The sequence below is a fragment of the Mauremys mutica genome, chromosome 3 (assembly GCF_020497125.1).
Source record: "Mauremys mutica isolate MM-2020 ecotype Southern chromosome 3, ASM2049712v1, whole genome shotgun sequence".
In the NCBI taxonomy this organism is placed as follows: domain Eukaryota; kingdom Metazoa; phylum Chordata; order Testudines; family Geoemydidae; genus Mauremys; species Mauremys mutica.
This window is the reverse complement of record NC_059074.1, coordinates 35107717-35128187: the sequence shown is the minus strand read 5'-3', so window position 1 is coordinate 35128187 and position 20471 is coordinate 35107717. Positions and strand designations below refer to the sequence as shown.

General features: G+C 42.1%; 1 long non-coding RNA gene across 2 annotated transcripts in view; it reads right to left on the bottom strand.

Moving 5' to 3' along the window:
• LOC123367562 overlaps positions 1 to 20264 on the bottom strand; it is a 28131-nt gene extending 7867 nt beyond the window's left edge. For both annotated transcript variants that reach the window (XR_006578528.1, XR_006578529.1), the window contains exon 1: positions 19530 to 20264. This is a non-coding gene — a long non-coding RNA (uncharacterized LOC123367562). The remainder of the gene's footprint in view (positions 1 to 19529) is intronic.
• Between the last annotated feature and the right edge of the window lie 207 nt (positions 20265 to 20471).

Here is a 20471-nt window from a genome sequence, read left to right as displayed (position 1 = left end):
ATGTTTTCTTATTTATCTAGTGTAGATGGCCAAAATAAAACACCAAAATGGTGTGGTGTAGTGAATTAGTGCTAGATTCTGAAGTGCATGGTAATTGAGAACATGCAACACCTTGCAAGACAAGGCATTTAGGCATTGTATTAGGAATCAGGAGACCTGTTCCTATACCCATCTCTTCCACTGACTTGCTGTGTGACCTTGGGCAATGCGCATCATTTCTGTATGCCTCGGTTTTCTCACCTGTAAAATGGACATAACATTTCCTCCCAGGAATGTTGTGATGCTTAATTCCTGGTTTCAGATTTTCAAAGTGTTTTCATGGACTTTCTCTGTCTATTTGTTTGTAAGGTACCTAGTTAAATTTGGGTGTTATCTAGATAAAATAATGTCTTCCCTATTCATCAAAGCACATAAGCCTGTAGTTAGGTCCCACTGGAGTTAATGAGACAATCATATGCTCACAAGCTATACTGGACTGGGACTTTTAAAAAGATTCTCATATATCTGTGCCAAATTGCAAAATGGAAAAAGTAGAATATGATGGTCTTTTAAAAGGAAAATTAGCTCTGGTAATCTACTCTAGCCTAAGATTAACTAAATTGGTGCTATAGGGAGTTGTGAGGCATGTGTTCCTTTTTTGAGATGTTTCCTATTAAATCAGAACCTATAAAATATATCACACTGCTACAGTGATGGGTGCCACACGAGATGTCTAAAGTACTGTAATAATAATTGGGTTCTTTGAAACCTATACTACTAAAGCTAAAAGCTGGACTAATGAAAAATTCTTGCTGGAATTTTATTTAAATAGGAAATAAATAGCTTCAGTTGGTATGTTTGAATGGATGGTCATACATGAAACTCTTCTTGTATGTTCAGTGAAATTTTAGAATATTTGTGAGATCAGAGTGGTGGGTTTGGGCTTTTTACCTTTAGTAGAAAATGAGCCACAAGGTTACAATATTTTTGGGAAGGTTTGGAGTCATGTTGACTCTTAGCACCTAATTTCTTATGTCAATGAACAAGTTTAGCCTAAAACAGTGAATTATTTGGGACATAAAGTGGAGCATCTTGTACCTCATGTTCATAGTGTTGTTCACTAGATGTATGTTTATACATCCAAAAGCATTTAAATGGTTAACTTAATTCATCAACTCAAACTCAGTGTATCACTTAAAACAATAATCTTGTTATAATGATCAGCTGTTTCTGCTGATAATAAGGATTCTGAAATTTCACATGCATGCATGACTTATGAGGGGAAGGAAAGAAAATACAGAAGAAAGGAAAATAGATGGGAGTTTCTTATAGTTATTTCCAAATGTGGGTATGAAGTACCTATTATTCCAGTACTTTCTTGTGTATGACCACTAACCTTTTCCAAAATACCCATTCCCTTTTTATCGTTTAAAGTAATATTTCATTTCCAGTGTGACATTCTTCTCAAAAGCATGAGAAGCCATGTGTTCACTCTAACCTCAGATTTCAAGATGGTTTGCGGTGACTCACTGACCCTCAACTTTCTAGCTAGCTCCTGTCCATTCCTTCAGTGCATCAAACTGGTTATAATCTGGTCTTTGATGAAGTGAACAGACTTTCACTTGTCTTTTGGAATTAACTCAATTACTGTATCCTCACTGACGGTGGATAATGCCACACTGAGAGTTTTCCAGAGGACAGGGGGTTAAATTATCAGAATGCTGCTGCTGCTGCTGTGATCCTAATGCAAATGAACATTTGGTGGTTTATTTTTTCTTAGCTTCTAGTTACTACATTATTAGCATAGTTTATGTATTTTGCAGCTCAGTTAATAAGCAGTTTTGAGGGAAAAGATTGATGCTTTAGAAGAGGGATTATAGACCATTCTCCTTTATAACAATATCTGGAACATGTGTCTGTGCCATTCAGACTAACTGGCTTTGATTTGTAGGCCATATGTACCACTGACTCATCCTAATCTGTGTTCCTGTCTGCTACTTTGGTGTGATAATACTAGGCTATGAGATATTAGCTCATCAATTTCCAAATTCAGACTATTTCCTTTTCTTGCCAGATCTCCACAAAAAATTAATTCTGCCTTGGTATTGAAGTCTCTCCTATGACTCTGCATTGCTTCAAGTGTGTTGAAATTAGCTATACACCATTTCTTAAAATCAAACATATTCAAAACCCTTCTTACAGATCAAAGTATTTTGTGATAGAAAGTACTCTGTTAGGATATTAGAGAGGGAATATATTTATATGGGCCAGATCCTCAGCTTTGTCAAAACCAATAATCCCTACAAAACATTTCAACTTTGACTAAGTGGCATATTTTGATGACATGAAATGTCATCAAAAGTATTCCAACAAATCTTACTAACATGCTTTAGATAGAATAAGCAAGTGATGTCCTGTTTTTCTTGATCAAGCTTGGATACTACATGCATGTTGTCAAGCTTCATGGGAGCTAATACTTCTGCTAAGTTGGCTAGTACATCTGTCAGACTTGGGACAAAGCTGGGTTTCCCTCCCTGAACCTGTCACCTTTCAGGCAGAACATTTTGTAAAAGACAAAATGCTTCATCTACCTTAAAATATAAAGCATGCTCAGGGCAGTGGAAACTAATGTGCTGCTTTAATACAAGCATCCCTTGTGAAGTCTCTCAGTCCTTGTATTCTTTGCAAGAAAGAATACATTAATATAAATGACTAGCACCAGCAGTATTCAGAACATGGGACTATAAGATTTAATGAGATGATGACCTGCTGCTGGACCCTTGCATACTAAATACCCACATGGTTTCATCCAAGAGCAAGCCTGCTGAACCGGTGCAAAGCCACTGATCATGGAGGACCGGTGGCAACAGAATGGTGCCCCTTTCAGAATAGCCTGCTGCAGGCAGCAAGCCTTTCCCATACCAAAACCCTATCAGCGTAGCTGGGGGAAGGAATAATAGCTATGATTTACTAGGGAGTAAATCTTGTTCTTTTTTTTTTTCTAAAATATGCTCTAGTTCAAACAGGAATTATTGCCTTTGTGATACAGGAGGGCAGACTAGATGATTACAACAGTCCCTTCAGGCCTTAGCTCAGTGGTTTGAGCATTGACCTGCTAAACCCAGGGTTGTGAATTCAATCCTTGAGGGGGCCACTTTGTGATCTAGGGCAAAAATCAGTATTTGGTCCTGCTAGTGAGGGCAGCAGGCTAGACTCAATGACCTTCCAGGGTCTCTTCCAGTTCTATGAGATAGGTATATCTCTGTGTGTGTGTATATATATTTTATATAGGGGCAAAAATATATTTGTTTCCATTATACCAGACTGTTAACCAAAGTCCTGCCCCAGGAGACAGACTGTCCCCCAGAAGATCATCTGCAAATCAGGGAGGTACATTATACTATTGTACTAATAATGATAAAATGTTTAAACATAAAGATACTTTTAGTTTAAAATGTGGAAAGAGATTTGAAAGAATCAGATGAAATCTAATCATAACTATTCCACTGAGATTAGAAATAAGAGTAAACATCATTCTTTTCAACCTATTCTGCTGTAGCAGTATCCATTTCATGTGACTTAGTGTTTGAGATTCAACACTAAAAGCTCCTCACCAGCTTCTAAAATAGAAAAACAAGATAAAGAGAGTTTAAAAATGCAAGGAGAGAAGGAGGTCAATGAGAAGCAATTCTTCATGACCCTAGTCTTACTGTGTTCCCCATACAACATGCAGTTAGGAGGCAAAATGGGGTTAAGGAAAAATAAAATGTGTTCACTTTGTTGGACCATTAGGAATGAAATAAAATACTAAAATTGTCAAATAAGTGTAGAAAACAACTCATTTTGCAAGCTAGTCATCCTTAAAAATGCTCCAGAGATTTTGGCAGTAGAAAGGTGTGACAGAATGTAATTTTGAAGTGAAGATAGGAAAGGTTTACTCTGCATCACTTGATATTTTGCCTTAGTTTAAGTTCAAGAACTAGATTTTAAAAAAATTATTCTGCTACCATAAGCATAGGTGCCGACTCCGGGGCTGGAGCACTCATGGAAAAAAAAATTGTGGGTGCTCAGCACCCACCAACCACAGTTGTTCACCCTCCCTCGCTCATCAGCTAATGAGGGGCAGCACCGCTGCCACCCAACAGCTGCTGGGGAGAGGGATGCAGCCACCAAACAACTGATAGGGGGCAGCACTGCCACCAAACAGCTGTTTGGTGGCTCGAGGAGAGGTTTTGGGGAGCAGTGCAGCAGGCAGGCAGGCAGGGTCCTCCGGGAGGGGGCGGAGTGGGGGCAGGAAGAGGCAGAGCAAAAGCGGGGCCTTGGGGGAAGGGGCAGAGTGGAGTCCGGGCCTTGGAGCAGAGCAGGGGTGGAGCAACCCCAGGGAAAAGGAAAAGTCAGCATCTGTGACCATAAGGTATTTCTTTGTAATCCTTTTTGGCCAGACGAAGCAAGGTCTTAAATTCACCTCCATGGCATTTCTCTGTCTGTCTTCATATTGCATTCATCAGTAAAATGGAATAAAGAAAACAAGACGGGGGGGGGAAAGGGAAGAGAAACAAGACATCAGCCAGTTGTTTGGAACTGGCGTTAGCAGACAAATAAAACACTGATTTTATTATATTGTTGTGAATAAAAACATTAAGTTCCACTTGCAATGAATCATGGGCCCGTTTTGTTTGTTATTCATGTGCAATCAAACATCTGTGCAATAGGATCTGTGAAAGGGTTCATGAGTCTCAAAAGTTTCATGAGTGATGACTTGTCCAAATATTCCTTCTGGAAGTGTGTTTGTGGATTGCTATTCAGTCGCCCAGGCTAGGTCGCAGAAATAAAACCATGTGACTTAGATGACCAACAACAGAACAGCAGACTAGCAAGGAGTCAGTGAACAATTCATAAACAACTCATGGTTTGAAAATTATTCACACAAACTATTCACTAAATACTTACAATAATCAACAGAACTGAGGAACATCAGGAACAGGTCAAAAATGATTGACAGGCCAAGAAAAGCGGGTGGTTTTGTAGCTAATATTTGGCTAGATTTTGACTCGTTCTAATACAGCCATGTGGGGAGATAGGCCACCTGCCCTGTATAACTGTATGAGGGCTGCTCACAGTGCAGTTCCTGTGAGAAGTGTAGCCTCAGCATGGCTGCTGCTCCGCCCTACAAGCAAATGGTTGGGTTGGGTCAGAGAGTGGGCAGAACTTTTGCTCCATTCCCTTGGATACCCTGGCAGGGTACAAAAAGGAGAAGAGGAGAAATTGTGACTCTGAGTCATAATCCCTTCATAAAAAAAACAAGGAGTCCAGTGGCACCTTAAAGACTAACAGATTTATTTGGGCATAAGCTTTCATCTCGCTCTGTCAATATGTTCTTCACTTCCCCGAGTGAATATTGCATTCTTAAAACTACATCTGAAGAAGTGAGATTTTTTACCCACGAAAGCTTATGCCCAAATAAATCTGTTAGTCTTTAAAGTGCCACTGGACTCCTTGTTGTTTTTGTGGATACAGATTAACATGGTTACCTTCTGATATTTAACCCCTTCATAGGGCTTCTCTAGGGTGGTGTGGGCTTCCTGCCACCCCTTACTCAGTACTGAGCTTAAAGGTCCATGAAAGGCTCAATGTATAATTTATTATGAGCAGTTTGTGTTTGGGGTGGTTAAAAGTGAAGCACTGGAGTACAGGGAAGTATAGAGGAGTGTAGAAAAGACTCTAGCATCAGAAAGGGATGGAGAACCATATATTATCTAAAACAGGGGTTCTCCAGCTTTCTCACTGTGTGAGCATCTTATTAGACAGATTGTCTTATGGCCCACACACCTACCTTTGCCCCTGCTTATGTGGTGATCACTGTTCTCGTCCACCTGAATTGTAATAGTCACCTTCCATTAGAAGTGAATATTGGATGCATAATACACCTTGGGGTATTCATAATAAACAGAGCAAATGTCCAGATTAAGCCTAATGAGGCTTTGGACATTATTCTCTGAGCACGGACAGTGCTGTTAAGAATGCCAAGGAAGACAGGATCACTGCTCCAAGATGCTTACAATTTAAGTATAATCATCTGTTCTCCACAAAGAATGAAAGAGGGATCTTGGTGGGGCTTCAGGTTGGCACTAAGCAAAATGATTTTTTTAAACTTATTTAAAACTGAAGTTTAGAAGCAGCGTGTTTGAAACTTCATTGCCTACCAAGACTGTACATAATATCCATAGAAAATATGGGACTTCAGTGGGGGTTTTGTAAGTAAATTGATGGCAGTGGAAATTTTACCTGAGCAAGATCTGTAGGATTATTTGAACTGATTTTTCAGTTCAGCAGTTGAACCAAAAAATTTGGAGGGGGGTGGGATTTTATTTTGGGTCAAACAAAACATTGTGCTCAGCCTAGCATGAAATGCTTCTTTTAATTTTTTTAGGCTTTTTTAACCTTTCTTTTAAATTTTTTCAACAAAATTTCAGTAAGATCATTTCAAATGGAAATGCCAAAGCACTTCCTTTCAAAAATGTAAATGAAACATTTTGATTTTTTGTGGGGATGGGGGATGTTTGGCTGGTTTGTTGCCTTCTGACCAAAACAATTTAGTAAATTTGACCAAAATGTTTCAGTCAACCCAAATCTTCATTTTTCAGAAAAAAAAAGGTTTCCTCAGAAAAATTATTCACAGCTCTAGACATGAGTACGTTTAAAAAACAAAAACTCAACACATGATACAGAGTTCTACAGACAGTGTTTTCAAGGGAAAGTGAATGTGTATGTTTGTATTGGCAAAAGAATGATTGTTTGTACTATTGGAAATGGGGCGTACTGTGTAACAAATTGCGCTGTTTAAACCTGTCAGGACAAGCATCTAGAAAACTTGACAGGAGCACTGAAATTATTTTGACATAAGGAAAACAGCCAGAAATGTATCAAGCCAGTTCACAAACTTCTGCATGCAGGTGTATCCACTGCTGACAGGTAAGTGGAGGGAAAGAGAGCAAGCCGATGAACCTTTAAAACACCTCATCAACGTAAGGGCCTTTCCAGTGCTCCTTACTGCCTCTATTACTGCTAAGTAAGGTTCATTGTACAAGTTTCTTTGCCTACTGCCATCTCACAGGGCTTGTCTACATTTACAGCGGCTCCCTACACTGACAGGAGGGCTCCACTTCCCTGAGAAGTAGTAGCTATGTCAATGGGAGAAACCCTCATCATAGAATATCAGGGTTGGAAGGGACCTCAGGAGGTCATCTAGTCCAACTCCCTGCTCAAAGCAGGACCAATCCCCAGCTCAATCCCCAAATGGGCCCCTCAAAAAATGAATTCCCACTACTGTGGCTCTTTTGGGTAATATAGATCACTGTTTTGGCTCCTAAACCATTGAGGTCCGAGTATCACTGCTTTAAGCCTGCCAACCATTTAAAATGAAGATATCTCTGGGACGGAATGTGGTCATGTTTAACATTACAATAAACACTGCTCATAGACTTTAAGGTCAGAAGGGACCATCATAGCCATGTAGTCTGACCTCCTGCACATTGCAGGCCACAGAACCTCCCCCACTCCTGTAACAGACCCCTAGCCTCTGCCTGAGTTACTGAAGTCCTCAAATCATGGTTTAGAGACTTTAAGGTACAGAGAATCCACCATTTATAGTAGTTTAAACCTGCAAGGGCCTGTGTGACACCCTCGCAACCCAATATTCATCACTATCATGTAATTAGGATATGTTTTGTATAAAGTATGCCTTGTGAGATACCATCCTAAAAGTCTTGATCTGCTAGACATTAATATCTCATTGGGTTGTATGTGTTATCCTCATATGTGAAGTTATGAAGTTTGGCTATATATGTGTTACTGAAACATGTTGTGAGGTTGAAAACACCCACAAGCAGCCTTTCAGGTACAACAGTAAAAAGCCCAGACAATGCTAATGGCTTATTGAGGAAATGTACACAACACAAGGATTACCCCAGGAACTGTTTACAATAGAAACCTCTCAGAGATAGCACTACACACTGGGAACTGTTTGACTCAGGCCACAGCAAAAGAATTTTCCAGCAAGTGGGAAGAAGATATAAAAGGAGCAAAATGACATAATGATAGTACCTCACTCCCCCTACAACAACACACCTGGAAACACCTGAGGGGCAAGGACTGAACTGTGGGAAGTGATGGTCCCAGGCTAGAGGGATTTTGAGCCTGTGTCTGAAAACCTGGGAAAGCCAAGGCAACTTGTGCCTTAAGAATCTGCCAGCCTGTTTATCGCTCAAGATGAGAATTTGCTAATTCATATCCTACCTATCTAGTGTGTTAAGCACAGTTTGGGTTTTATTTATTTACTAAGGTAATCGGCTTTGATCTGTTAGCTATCATTTATAATCAGTTAACATTTATCCTTTGTAGTTAATAAGCTTGTTTTCTTTTGTGTAAAACCAGTGTGTTTGGAAATTATAACTGGGGGCAGAAAGCTGTTCCATATCTCTTTCCACATTGAGGGAGGGGGCAAATTTTCTGAGCTTACACTGTACTGTTTCCTGTGCAGCACAAAACAGTATCATTTTGGGTTTACGCTCCAGAGGGGGGTGCGGCACACAACTGGGAGGTGCCTTAGCTGAGCCTTCCCATGCAGAGCTCATCTCAGCGGCTGTGTGTGAGGTTGCAGTAGGGTGTGTCCCTATCTGTGTGGAGGCTGGTGAAAGAGCAAGCTTGGAGAGCTGGGCAACTTGTCACAGCACCACACTGTGAAAGGGAGCCCAGGCTGGTGGGTCAGGCAGGCTCAGTGTTACCCCAGTTCCAAGTGGCACCCCGGGGGGAACCCGTCACAGCCTGATCCTCTTGCCAGGCTTCACATATCCTCCTGATCCTCCTGCTCATGAGTCACACATCAGGGAAACCGAATACCTCTGCCTTCCCACTGAAGCTTTAGCACAAATCGTTCTGGATCAGCAATGCCCATTACAACCATCTTATCACCTTCTTTGCCCTAGTGGGAGAAAATTAAACCATCCAGAGGATAACATAATCAGTTGCAATAAGCAGCTTGAGTTACCAAAAAAGAAAAAAGATCATGCCACACCAACTTGATTGAAATATTAATAGATGAAGACAGTGTTGTAAACTTTTATACAGCTGGATTTTTAGTAAACCCTTTGATACAATAGCTTGTGAAATTTTACATTTAGCATTAATTCAGATTAGTTTAGATATGAACACTGTCACTGGACTGAAAACGGACTGTAGGGTAATAAACAAAGGACACTGATAAACAATAATAGTGTATTAAGTTGGGAGATGTTGGAGTTATGTCTTGTCTTATTTAACAGCTTCATGTATGCTATTGGAATTCTCCTATTTTGTCAGGGATGTACATGTGGACCACAGGTGACAGGAAAATGGTCTAGCTAAAAGGGCACTGCACCTCAGGAGACATGGCTTCAGTTCCCAGCTCAGCCACTGACTTCCCGAGAGACATTGGGCCTGTCACTTAATATACCCTGTGCATCAATTCTCTGTCTATAAAAATAGGGGAAGTAATTCCCAATCTCACAGGTCAGTTGGGAGCGTAGAATCCATTGATGATTGTGGGGCAATCCATCATTATAGTGATGGGAGCCATAGGTACCTAGATAGATAGTGGTCTTTTTTACAGGACTGGGAGCCAGGAAGCCTTGAATTCTAGTCCTGGCACTATCACTGAATTACTGTATGGCCTTGCCAATTTTTGAACATTTCTGCGGGACTAATTCTCCACAGCCCTGAACCGGAGGTTCACCAGGACATACGCACCAAGGTGCGTGTAAAGCACTACCATTTCACACTCACTTTACAGAAGTGTAAATCGCTCAAGGCACTGAAGAATTATACCTTGGGTCTCAATTTCCTCATCTGTAAAATGAAAGTATTAAACCTCACCTACCTACCTCAGAAAATTATGTGAGAACTAATATATTAATGACTGTAAATCACTATGAGATCCTCAATAGGAGGTACAATTATTTCTAATGGGAAAAGTGCATTTTTCCCATTCTTCTCATAATTCCCAAATGGTTGAACTCTTAAACTTTTCAAAAAATTCAGCCAGAGTTGAAACCTATGGAAAGTTATGAGTGACTGAAAAGCAGCAGGTTAAAAATAATGGTATTTTTATACAGGTGGAAAACTTTCCTTTCCCCACAAAAACCTGCTTGTTCTGAAAAATGACAATTTCTCTCCAGAAATGATAACTTTCTACCATAGGCAAATTCATAAAAATCCAGGCCTGAGATTGCTGCCCAGAAAAGCTGTGTTTGTAACTCATTAGATATGATCAAACTTTATTGTGTATCGAATTTGTGAATCTTCATGAAAATACCAGTGTTCACACATATCTATTGTAAAATCAAAGCTAGTAATTCCTTCAACTCTAGGGCCCTGATTCAGCCAGGTAAATATTTAGACATATGCCTAACTTTAAGCACTTCAACACAGTCAAATGCATAAACATCTTTCTGAGTCAGGACCTAGAATCAGTGCTCCTGTGAAGTTCTGGCATTCTTTGTGTGCTGATGGTATTTCATTATCCTTGGCAGTTAGTAATGCCAGATACACCTGCTTCAAACTGCTTAACACTTCAGTTAAGAAATCAGATATAGTTGTTCTTAGAGAGAAAATTACAGGACCTGAAGCTGTGGAGAGCTGAGTAAATTCCATTTTGCACACAGAAGCTGTGACGCTTGTCCTGGGAGAGTTTATTCTGTTTTGCACATAGAGATGGAATTCCTATTGGTTTAAATCTTTTCTACAACATTAGCAACTAGGTATGTGATAACTGGCAACCAAGGTCCCATTTATCAGGCTATCCACTCTGACAACGAGGTTAGGTTAATCATTAAAACTTTGCTTCTCTCTCTCTCCAGGTCTCCTGGGCTTCATTTAATGCTTTAGACAGATGGCACTGAGGAAATTCAGGTGCTGCTTGATGAGATTTGGGGTTTTTTTTAATGTGGTTTCTAGAATTTTTCAAATAGATTAAGTCCAATTGTAAATCATTCTTGTTCCCGGCACTGTGTTCTTTATTGGCCCCTAATGCTTACACAGAAGAATTGATCCTTCAAAAGTAATCACACTTCATGAGGGAAGTTAGTCTTTTGTCCTTAGAACGCCAGGCACCATCTGCTATAATGCCATGTCAAAAAGGAAACAAACAGTCAGATGTTGTAACTGGTTAGTTATCAAGTGAAACCTAGTTTAGTTTTTCTGATTAGCATATAATTAAAGTCATCTACCAAATCTATATTCTCACTGGATTCTCTCGCTCTTTTTTTAAATCAAGGGTGAGACACAGCATTATTGCACTTGAGACATGGCCACAAATATTTTGAGTGAAGAACAACCTAGAATAGCTTAATTTCACCACCATTCTTTATTTCTTTTTCTCTCCATTAGCAAATGATCATTTCTGTAGCTCCATCCTCAAATTCATGTGACGTTGTATTAAAGATAGAGGAATGCAAGAAATACAATACAATGTCTCTTCTGTCACCCATCATATGGTGACTGGCTTCTGTTTTCAGTCACACAGACTAGAAATTGGAAATTCAGTGTCCTTGTAATGGGGTTTACAAACCCCATCCTGGACAACAAGGGAACAAGGAGATGCTCTGGGCTCAGCCAGCTGCACCCTGCCATACCCACAAGACATGCACAGGCTGGAGGAGGAGTTCAAAGGGAAGCAGAACAGACCTTCAATTCTCAGCTCCTGAGAAAAGGGCTGAGGGAAGGCAGGATCTTTCCAAAAACTACTGCCTCACTCTCTGAGGGAGAGAGTGTCTGATTCCATATGCCCTGAGAAGGAGGCATTTCCCCGCCCCCTGTTTAGGGACAACCCCAGAAGGTTGTCCCTAAACAGAGTGACTTGGCAGTTACTTGGCTGGAGGGCCAAGTCACAGGAAGAGGCAGGTTATTGCAGAGGCAGAGCAGCCAGGTGGGCAGAGAGCTGTCTTGCCATCTCTGGCCTGAGGAGGTGCCAAGTGGTGAGTTGACCCTTTACAGTCCTATAGATACATGTTCTTTCCCTAATTTCAAGCTCTTCTCATGAGCTCTTGTCACAGATTAATCCCTGCTGTTGCTTTTCAGTCTATCACAATACAGTTCTTTATACCGAATGGTGCAAATGGAGTATGTTTTAGAAGGACAGGTACAACTGGAACTGTAAACTCACTCAGGGTAGAAAACCCAAGAGGAGAATTTAATTACATTTTATGTTCTAAAACATCAAAATAAAAAAAACGAACCCATTATTGTAGGTAAAAAAGTAAGAGTGAGGATAAACAAATATTATTTACAGATTAAAGGCAATCTTTAAAAAAAATGGGAAAAACAGGAAAAAATGAGCTGAAGGATTTTATAGCAAAATCCATTCTGGCCGCATTGATCATCCACTGATTTCATTTGAGCTGAGATTTCATACTTTAAAATGTATTAGGCCTCATTTACAATGGGATTTCAGTCAGCAGCGCAATTGCTTGACTGCATAAAAATTACCTTTCTTATTTGGTAGCATTTCACTTCAAATTAGCGTACCGAAAGGCAGGGCAACAGAAAAATCAGGCCCCTGGTACAGATAGAGTGCACGATGCAGCATTATTTTTCACCACTGGAGTGTACACTGATTCATTTGTAGGGGTGCATCATAGATTCAAACCAGAGTAATTGTACTCTTCCAAACCTCACTGCACCAGTACAATCTATTTCTAATGGGGGTTTGCACTGGAGCAAGTACACTGGCATAGTTATACTGAAATCCTACTGTAGACAAGGCCTCAGTATAATGGATCACTGTCAGAAAGTTTCAGAATTAATTTCTGTTTGATTTAATGTGCCTAAAAATACTAAGTGCTAGTCAGTATAATTATTTCAGTTTACACAGTGTAGAGCCTTGGTACCAGCTTCTGCAATTTTAACTCCAGGATATCAGTTTATACAGTGTAGGGCTTAAATCCAGGATTCCACTTTGTGCAGCATATATTTTAACTCCACGACATCAGTTTATATAGTGAGGAGTTTAGCTACAGGGTAGAGGCAAATTTTAGAGTTGAAATTGACCGTTTTGATATTGCTCAATTTGATAGTGGTTTTACCTATTTACCTTTTATTAGTTTAGCCTGTTTTGGTTCTTGCTTCTTCTTTAGGCAACTTGTAAAATGTATTATAGTTTTGTTTTCTAACCGTGACGTGAAGGGATAAAAGTTTAATATTTATGCTCTTTTGGGTTTTCTTATAAAGGAGACTTCCACCCGCCCTCGCCTTCTGAAGTATTTTTACTGCTTGCTTTATTTATTTTAAACTGGAGAAGTTCTATCAATAATAGCACTACTGAAATTATGAAATAGCAAATTACTTCTGTTGAAAGTGACTATAAAGGAGACCTTCACATCAGAAATATTGGTTCATTGGGGTTTCACCTGATTTATCCCAGTTTTACAGATGCAAGAGGTTTTGACGTTTGGAATAAGAAATTTGCATTATGCCTCCTCCTACCCAGCCCCTAAATGATCCAATCCTATTGGACCCACTTTATCTCAGACTTTTCTTCACTTCCTTGTCCCTGGTTCAAATATTGCCTAAGACCACCAATGTTGCAGCTGTGCTGGGGGCAGCCAAACCTAGTAGACAGCACCAAAGTCCCGAGTCATGAGACAGAAGTCAAGAGTTGGCTGGGTAAAGATACCAGGAGGTCAGAAGCAGGAGACAAACTAGAGATCAGAACCATGAGTCAGGCTGGGTTACGATACCTGGGGTCAGAGGCAGGAGAAAAACTGGAGATCTGAACCACAAGTCAGATGCCAGGAAATCAAACAAGAACAAGCCGGAGCTCAGTTGTTCAGACAGCTTCTCTTTACCCTGAGAAATAAGTTTCAGCCCAGCAGATAGCTTTCTATATCCCAGAAACTCAACCACCAATAATAGCTGTTAGCACCTTGGTTGGTAATCTCAGCAGAGAGGCCAAGGACTGAACATGGCAGCTGAACTGCCCTCTTCTCCCTGAAGGTGCTCCCTAGTGGAGCAGAGTAACAAAGCAGTACAATAAAACTAATCACATGATTTGTAACTAGATGAAGAATTTCAGCCATTGATGCTTCCTGTTTGATATTTTTATGAACACTAAATACACTTAGAAACTACTGAACTGGAGAAGTAAAAGCATGATTATTCCACCAGGATTTCAAAAAAATTCAGAGAGTTAAACTACCTCCTTTTATAGCGCCACCCTCTACTAATAGAAGTGAGAGTGGTGTAACTAAAATCTCATCACTACTCTGACAGTAGGTCACAAGCTGTGAACTGATTTGGGCAGCAATTGTTGTTACATCAGTGGTGGCTTTGGCCTTCTGCAATGGCTCTTGTTCATACTAAAGTAAGATGTGTTAAGATTCTTCATGATACCGGGGGTGTTTTTTACATTCACTATTCCTCCTGTGTTTACATGTGTAGGGAGGACAGTCGGGTTTTCAGGACTCATCCTTGCTATCTGTCTGTGACACATACAGTTTGCTACCAAGTAAAACTCCTGTCTGATGGGATTATAAATTAGCTCCTTCCTTTGCAGGAAGATGGCTAGAAAGCAGTACTGGAAAATGCAACTGCATTTCTAGACTAGTGGCTTGTATAGAGGTTTCAAACATGTTAAACATCCATTGATTGGTAAATGTGCTAGTCCTAATCCCTCAGATGTTCCTAAGCCCCCAGCTGCTCTTTTGACTGACAGATCAGATGACTCACATTCAGACAGACAGCAGCTCACATGGAAAGAATAAATTGACTGTTTGTCAGATGTTATCCACGCCTACTGGATCAATGGTAGCAAATTTATAAATTCAAATCTGTACAAAGCTCTTTTTAAAACAAGAAAATACTTTTAATCTAAATTAAAATTCTGGTTTTTTTAAAATATCAATTCTATATTCTGCTTGGAGCAAGGTATAGGGGAAACTCAAAAAGGCTGGCCTTTCAAAAATACCTATTAATAATGCAGGCCTTCATTTTAGGGTGACACTTAGGGCCTGATTTTCAGAGTCTGAGCACCTGCAATTCCCACTGTTTCACCTCTGAAAATCACACCCAATATATCTCTTAGGGATGACTGCTGAGAAAGGCATCTTTGGCAAATCTAGAGTCCTTAGATAATTTTGTTCCCTGGCAATCTGATTTTAGGGCAGGATGTGGCACAGAGACTCCAGTAGTCTTGCTGGATGACCGTGTTCTCTGGCAATGGATGAAAATCAAGTGGCCATGCTTATTTTTCCTGCCCAACCATCCATCAGCAATCTCTTACTGTGGCTCAGTGCAGATCCTAAAGGGGAGAGATGGAACTGTTCTTGAGTGACTCCTTTTGTTTAAGGGAGGAAGCACACAGCAGCTTTAGGCAACTTTTCATCAGCCCCGAGGGCTCCCTCCTGTGCAGTAAAGTCCTATTTGGTCATCCCTACTCATTCAGCATGCATGCAAGGGTGACTACAGCAATATGGCCGAAGCTCAGTCAGGATAAGACTGAGCCCTGGTCTACACTATGGGGTTAGGTCGAATTTAGCCACGTTAGGTCGATTTTAAAATGAATGCATCTACACAACCAACCTTGTTCCATTGACCTAAAGAGCTCTTAAAATCGACTTTTGTACTCCTCCCCGCTGAGGAGAGTAGCGCTAAAATTGACCTTGCTGGACTGAATTTGCAGTAGTGCGGCCGCAATTCAACAGTATTGGCCTCCAGGAGCTATCCCAGAGTGCTCTAATGTGACCACTCTGGACAGCACTTTCAACTCCGACGCACTAGCTAGGTACACAGGAAAAGCCCCAGGAAATTTTGAATTTAATTTCCTGTTTGGTCAGCGTGGTGAGCTCAGCAGCACAGGTGACCATGCAGTCCTTCTAGAATTGCAAACAAGCTCCAGCATGGACCGAAAGGGAGACACTGGATCTGATTGTTGTATGGGGAGAAGAAACTGTGCAGGCCAAACTCCGATCAAAAAGAAGAAATGCTAATATATATGCCAAAATCACACAGGGCATGGTGGACAAAGGCTACAACAGGGACACACAGCAGTGCTGTGTGAAAGTTAAGGAGCTCAGGCAAGCCTACCAAAAGACAAAGGAAGAAAATGGTTGTTCCGGGTCAGAGCCCCATACATGCCGCTTCTATGATCAGCTGTATGGCATTCGAGGGCGGGGGGACCTACCACTGTTGGTGGACACTTGCAAGGGTGGAGTCTCATGCAACAAGGAGCAGGATTTTGTGGAGGAGGAGGAGGTGAATGTGCAGAAGGCAAGCAGTGAATCCGTTCTTCCCGGCAGCCAGGAGCCAGTACCCTCCCAAGGTGGGATCCCTGACCCTGAAGCTGGAGAAGGCACCTCTGGTGAGTGCACATTTGTAACTACAGTACAGGGTTTAAAAGCAATAGTGTTTAATGTTTGATTTTCCCTGAAGAATTAGGATGCATTCGTGGCCAGTACAGCTACTGGAAAAGTCTGTTAACATGTCTGGGGATGGAGCGGGAATCCTCCAGGGACATCTCTATGAAGCTCTCCTGGAGATACTCTGAAAGCCTTTGCAGAAGGTTTCTGGGGAGGGCTGCCTTATTTTGTCCTCCATGGTAGGACACTTTATCACACCAAGCCAATAGCAAGTAGTCTGGAATCATTGCAGCATAAAGCATGGCAGCAAATAGTCCTGGGTTTTGGCGGCATTCAAGCAACATTCGGTCTATATCTTTCTGTGTTAGCCTCAGGAGAGTGATATCATTCGTGGTCACCTGGTTGAAATCGGGGAATTTTTGTAAGGGAACAGTAAAAAGACCCCGTTCATGCTGGGCTGTTTGTGCTTGGCTAAAAGGGATCATCCCAGAGAATAGCCATGCGGCGGGTGGGAGGGGTGAAGGGATCATCCCGGAGAATAGCCACATGGTGGGGGAAGAGGTGAAGGGCTCATCCCAGAAAATAGCCACGCAGTGGGGTGGGGGGAGGTGTGTGCTGCACATCCACCCAAAAATTGCAGCCCCTCCTGTTAAATGTGAAACCCAACCCATTGCTTGCTGTGAGAAAGAAGGGTGCTGCAGTTTGAAACTATTCCCACATGTTATGAAGGCATTAGAAGCTAACCCTGCATACCCATTGGCTTACCATGGCTGCCTGAAAACCAAATTCTGTTGCCCAGCCGTGTGTGATGTGTCACCATACCGGCAGGCGCCTAATATAAAAGGCAAAATGTGACCTTGTACCTAAAGCACATGTGCTGTCTGCTGTGAATTGCTTGATTCACTGTGAAAGAGTCTCCCTTTTGTTCTCAAAAATGTATCATCTTAAATTTTACTTTCCCTTTTTATCCTCCCGCAGGTGCAAATGTTTCTATGCTCCACCTATCATCTCCGTCCCTGAGGCTATCGCAGATTAGAAGGCGAAAAAAATGCACTCACGATGACATGTTTCTGAGCTCATGCAGTCCTGCCACACTGATAGGGCGCAGCTTAATGCATGGAGGCATTCAGTGGCAGAGGCCAGGAAAGCATTAAGTGAGTGCGATAAGCAGAGGCAGGATGCAGTTCAGAGGCTAATGGAGGCGCAAACAGACATGATGAGGCGTCTGATGGAGCTGAGGAAAACCAACAAGAGCACAGACACCGCCCCAAGTTCCATATCCTCCTCACCCAGACTCCCAAGAATGTGGGGGGATGGGAGGCTCCGGGCACCCAGCCACTTCACTCCAGAGGATGGCCCAAGCAACAGAAGGCTATCAGTCAAACAGTTCTGCACATACTGCAGGATAATGCACTAGATGTTTACAGTGCTCACAACAGCAGCGGTGAGCTGAGCGGGCTCCATGCTTGCTGTGCTATGGCGTCTGCATGGGTAACCCAGGAAAAAAGATACAAAATGATTATCTGCCATTGCTTTCACAGAGGGAGGGAGGGAGGGGAGCCTGACGACATGTACTCAAAACCACCCGCGACAATGTTTTTGCCTCATCAGGCATTGGGAGCTTAACCCAGTATTCCAATGGGCAGCTGAGACTGCGGGGACTGTGGGATACCTACCCAAAGGTAGGTCAATGCTAGCCACTTTATTGAGGATGCACTCTGCTGACTTAATGTGCTTAGTGGGGACACACACAATCAACTGTATAAAATTGATTTCTAAAGACCGACTTCTATAAAATCGACTAATTTCGTAGTGTAGACTTACTCTGCGTTTATGGTAGCAGGATGGGGGAAACAAATGGACGAAAACACATGTTACTCCTTCAACTGATGGAAAATAACTCCCTCTTGTTAGTCAGGTGTGTAACCTGGGGGCTTGTTAGATCTTCACTTGCTCTGGAATGCCCCAATAACAAGGCTGCTTGTATCATCTATCTGTGCTTTGCAAGAAGGTTGCATGCTTTTTCCCCACAATGATCTGTACCTCTGGTGCCTCCAGATCTGATTACTGCAGTCTACTCTACACAAAGCTAAATTTGAAAGTCATTTGGAAACCGTAGAACTGCAGAATGTATATGTTTGCTTGACTAATGGTGTTGCTTGAAGGTAGGGTGACCAGATCTCCCAATTTTATAAGGACAGTCCCAATATTTGGGGCTTTGTCTTATATAGGCTCCTATTACCCACCACCTCCGTACCAATTTTTCACACTCGCTATCTGGTCACCCTACTTGAAAGGACAAAATGGCACCTACGCCCAATGATCTGACCCGATTTCTAATATCAGGGTTTAGCAATCTTTGGCACACAGCCCATCAGGGTAATCCGGTAGCAGGCCGTGAGACATTTTGTTTACATTGACCATCCACAGGCATGGCCCCCGCAGCACCCAGGGGCGACAGTTCGCTGTTCCTGGCCAATGAGAGCTTCGGGAAGCGATGCAGGCCGCAGGGACATACTCGCCGCCACTTCCTGCAGCTCCCGTTGGCCAGGAACAGTGAACCACAGCTACTGGGAGCTGCAGGGGGCTGTGCCTGTGGATGGTCAACATAAACAAAATGTCTCACGGCCTGCCAGTGGATTACCCTGATGAGCCGTGTACCAAAGGTTGCCGACCCATCTAATATGTTTACATGCTTTATTCAAGATTTTGATTTTTACTCATAAAGGTAGAGGCTGCCTCTCTGTTTATGCCATTCTGAGCAGCTGAGGTCAGCACAGGATTTTCACCTAGCAGCCCCCTGCTTTACATGGAAGGGATCTGGGCACAGCGTATTTTCAATGAGGAGCATGTGACTTGGAAATTCAGCACTCTGACGGAGCTCGCACCTGCTGTCTTTCTGGGCCAGTTGCAAGGATTGCCCCTCTAGCCCAGGCTTTTGAAGGGTGCATGGAGTAAAAGGGGTAACAGCGGGGGGTAAGGGGGTAGCGGTGGGGATATATTAGCCTAGATGAACAGAGGCTGTAGGGGTTTTTGATCTGGCTGGTGCAGTGTGTAATATTGAGTATATGTTTTTCCTGTAACTCTTTTTACATGTGCCAAGAGCTTGTTAAGCATGTTTTTATAAATATAAATAAATGCCTGATTCCTGCACATCCTACTCACCCCTCTGGCTGCTGATGCTACTGTGAGAATCTTAGGCCCAGGCTGGAAACTCACATTTTCTGCTGATGGGCAAAGGCGTTTTCCAGTTAAGAAACAAAACATAGGGATGATTCTGGAAACACTTCAATTCCAGCTAAGCCATCTCTGCTTCCCAGTTGCTTAAGTTCCTGCCATGGTTTGACTGTTGTATGGCTTTAAACAATCCCCTATTTTCTAATGTTGCTCTTAGGATGCAGTCCTTTGTGCATACGAGGTTAACTCCTCTGCATGGGCGGTACTGGGCCCTGGTCTAACCTCAAATCATAGTGGTTCGTTTCCTCAAGAGGAGCCAGACAATAGTTAGTTGAATACAAATATTTACTGACCAGCAGATGGCCTCAATGTGTTTTCCTTGCCATGTCCACTTTTCCAGCAGAGTACGGCTGTAACTGATATAATGTGTAGAACCTTAGCCCAGCATAGCTGTAAAGTGGTCATGTGGTGATTTTTTCCTTTTAGCTTCTGAATGACCTTTCAAATTCTAATCTGCCCCACTTTGAGACTCGGCAAATCACAGAATAATTTCTCTATTGCTGGGCTCCTGTCCCATGGCAAAGAGCTGGCTGCCGCTGCTGTTGCTTCCTGAGCTTTTTCCCACTGAAAGTCTCCAACCATGTCTACGCTATGGGGACTATAGAAGCATAGCTACGGCACTATGTAGCTATGCCAGCAGAATAATCCTGCAGTGTGTAGACAGTCTACATCAATGGAAGGGTTTTTTTCCATTGTTGTTGGAACACCGCCTCCCTTAGCAACAGTAGCTAGGTTGATGGTAACATCCTTCCATTGGCCTAGCTGTGTGTACACCAGGGTTAGGTCAACATAGCTACAGTCCTCAGGGGTATGGATTTTTCACAACCCTGAGTTCCATAGCTTTGTTGATCTAAATTTTAAGTGTAGACC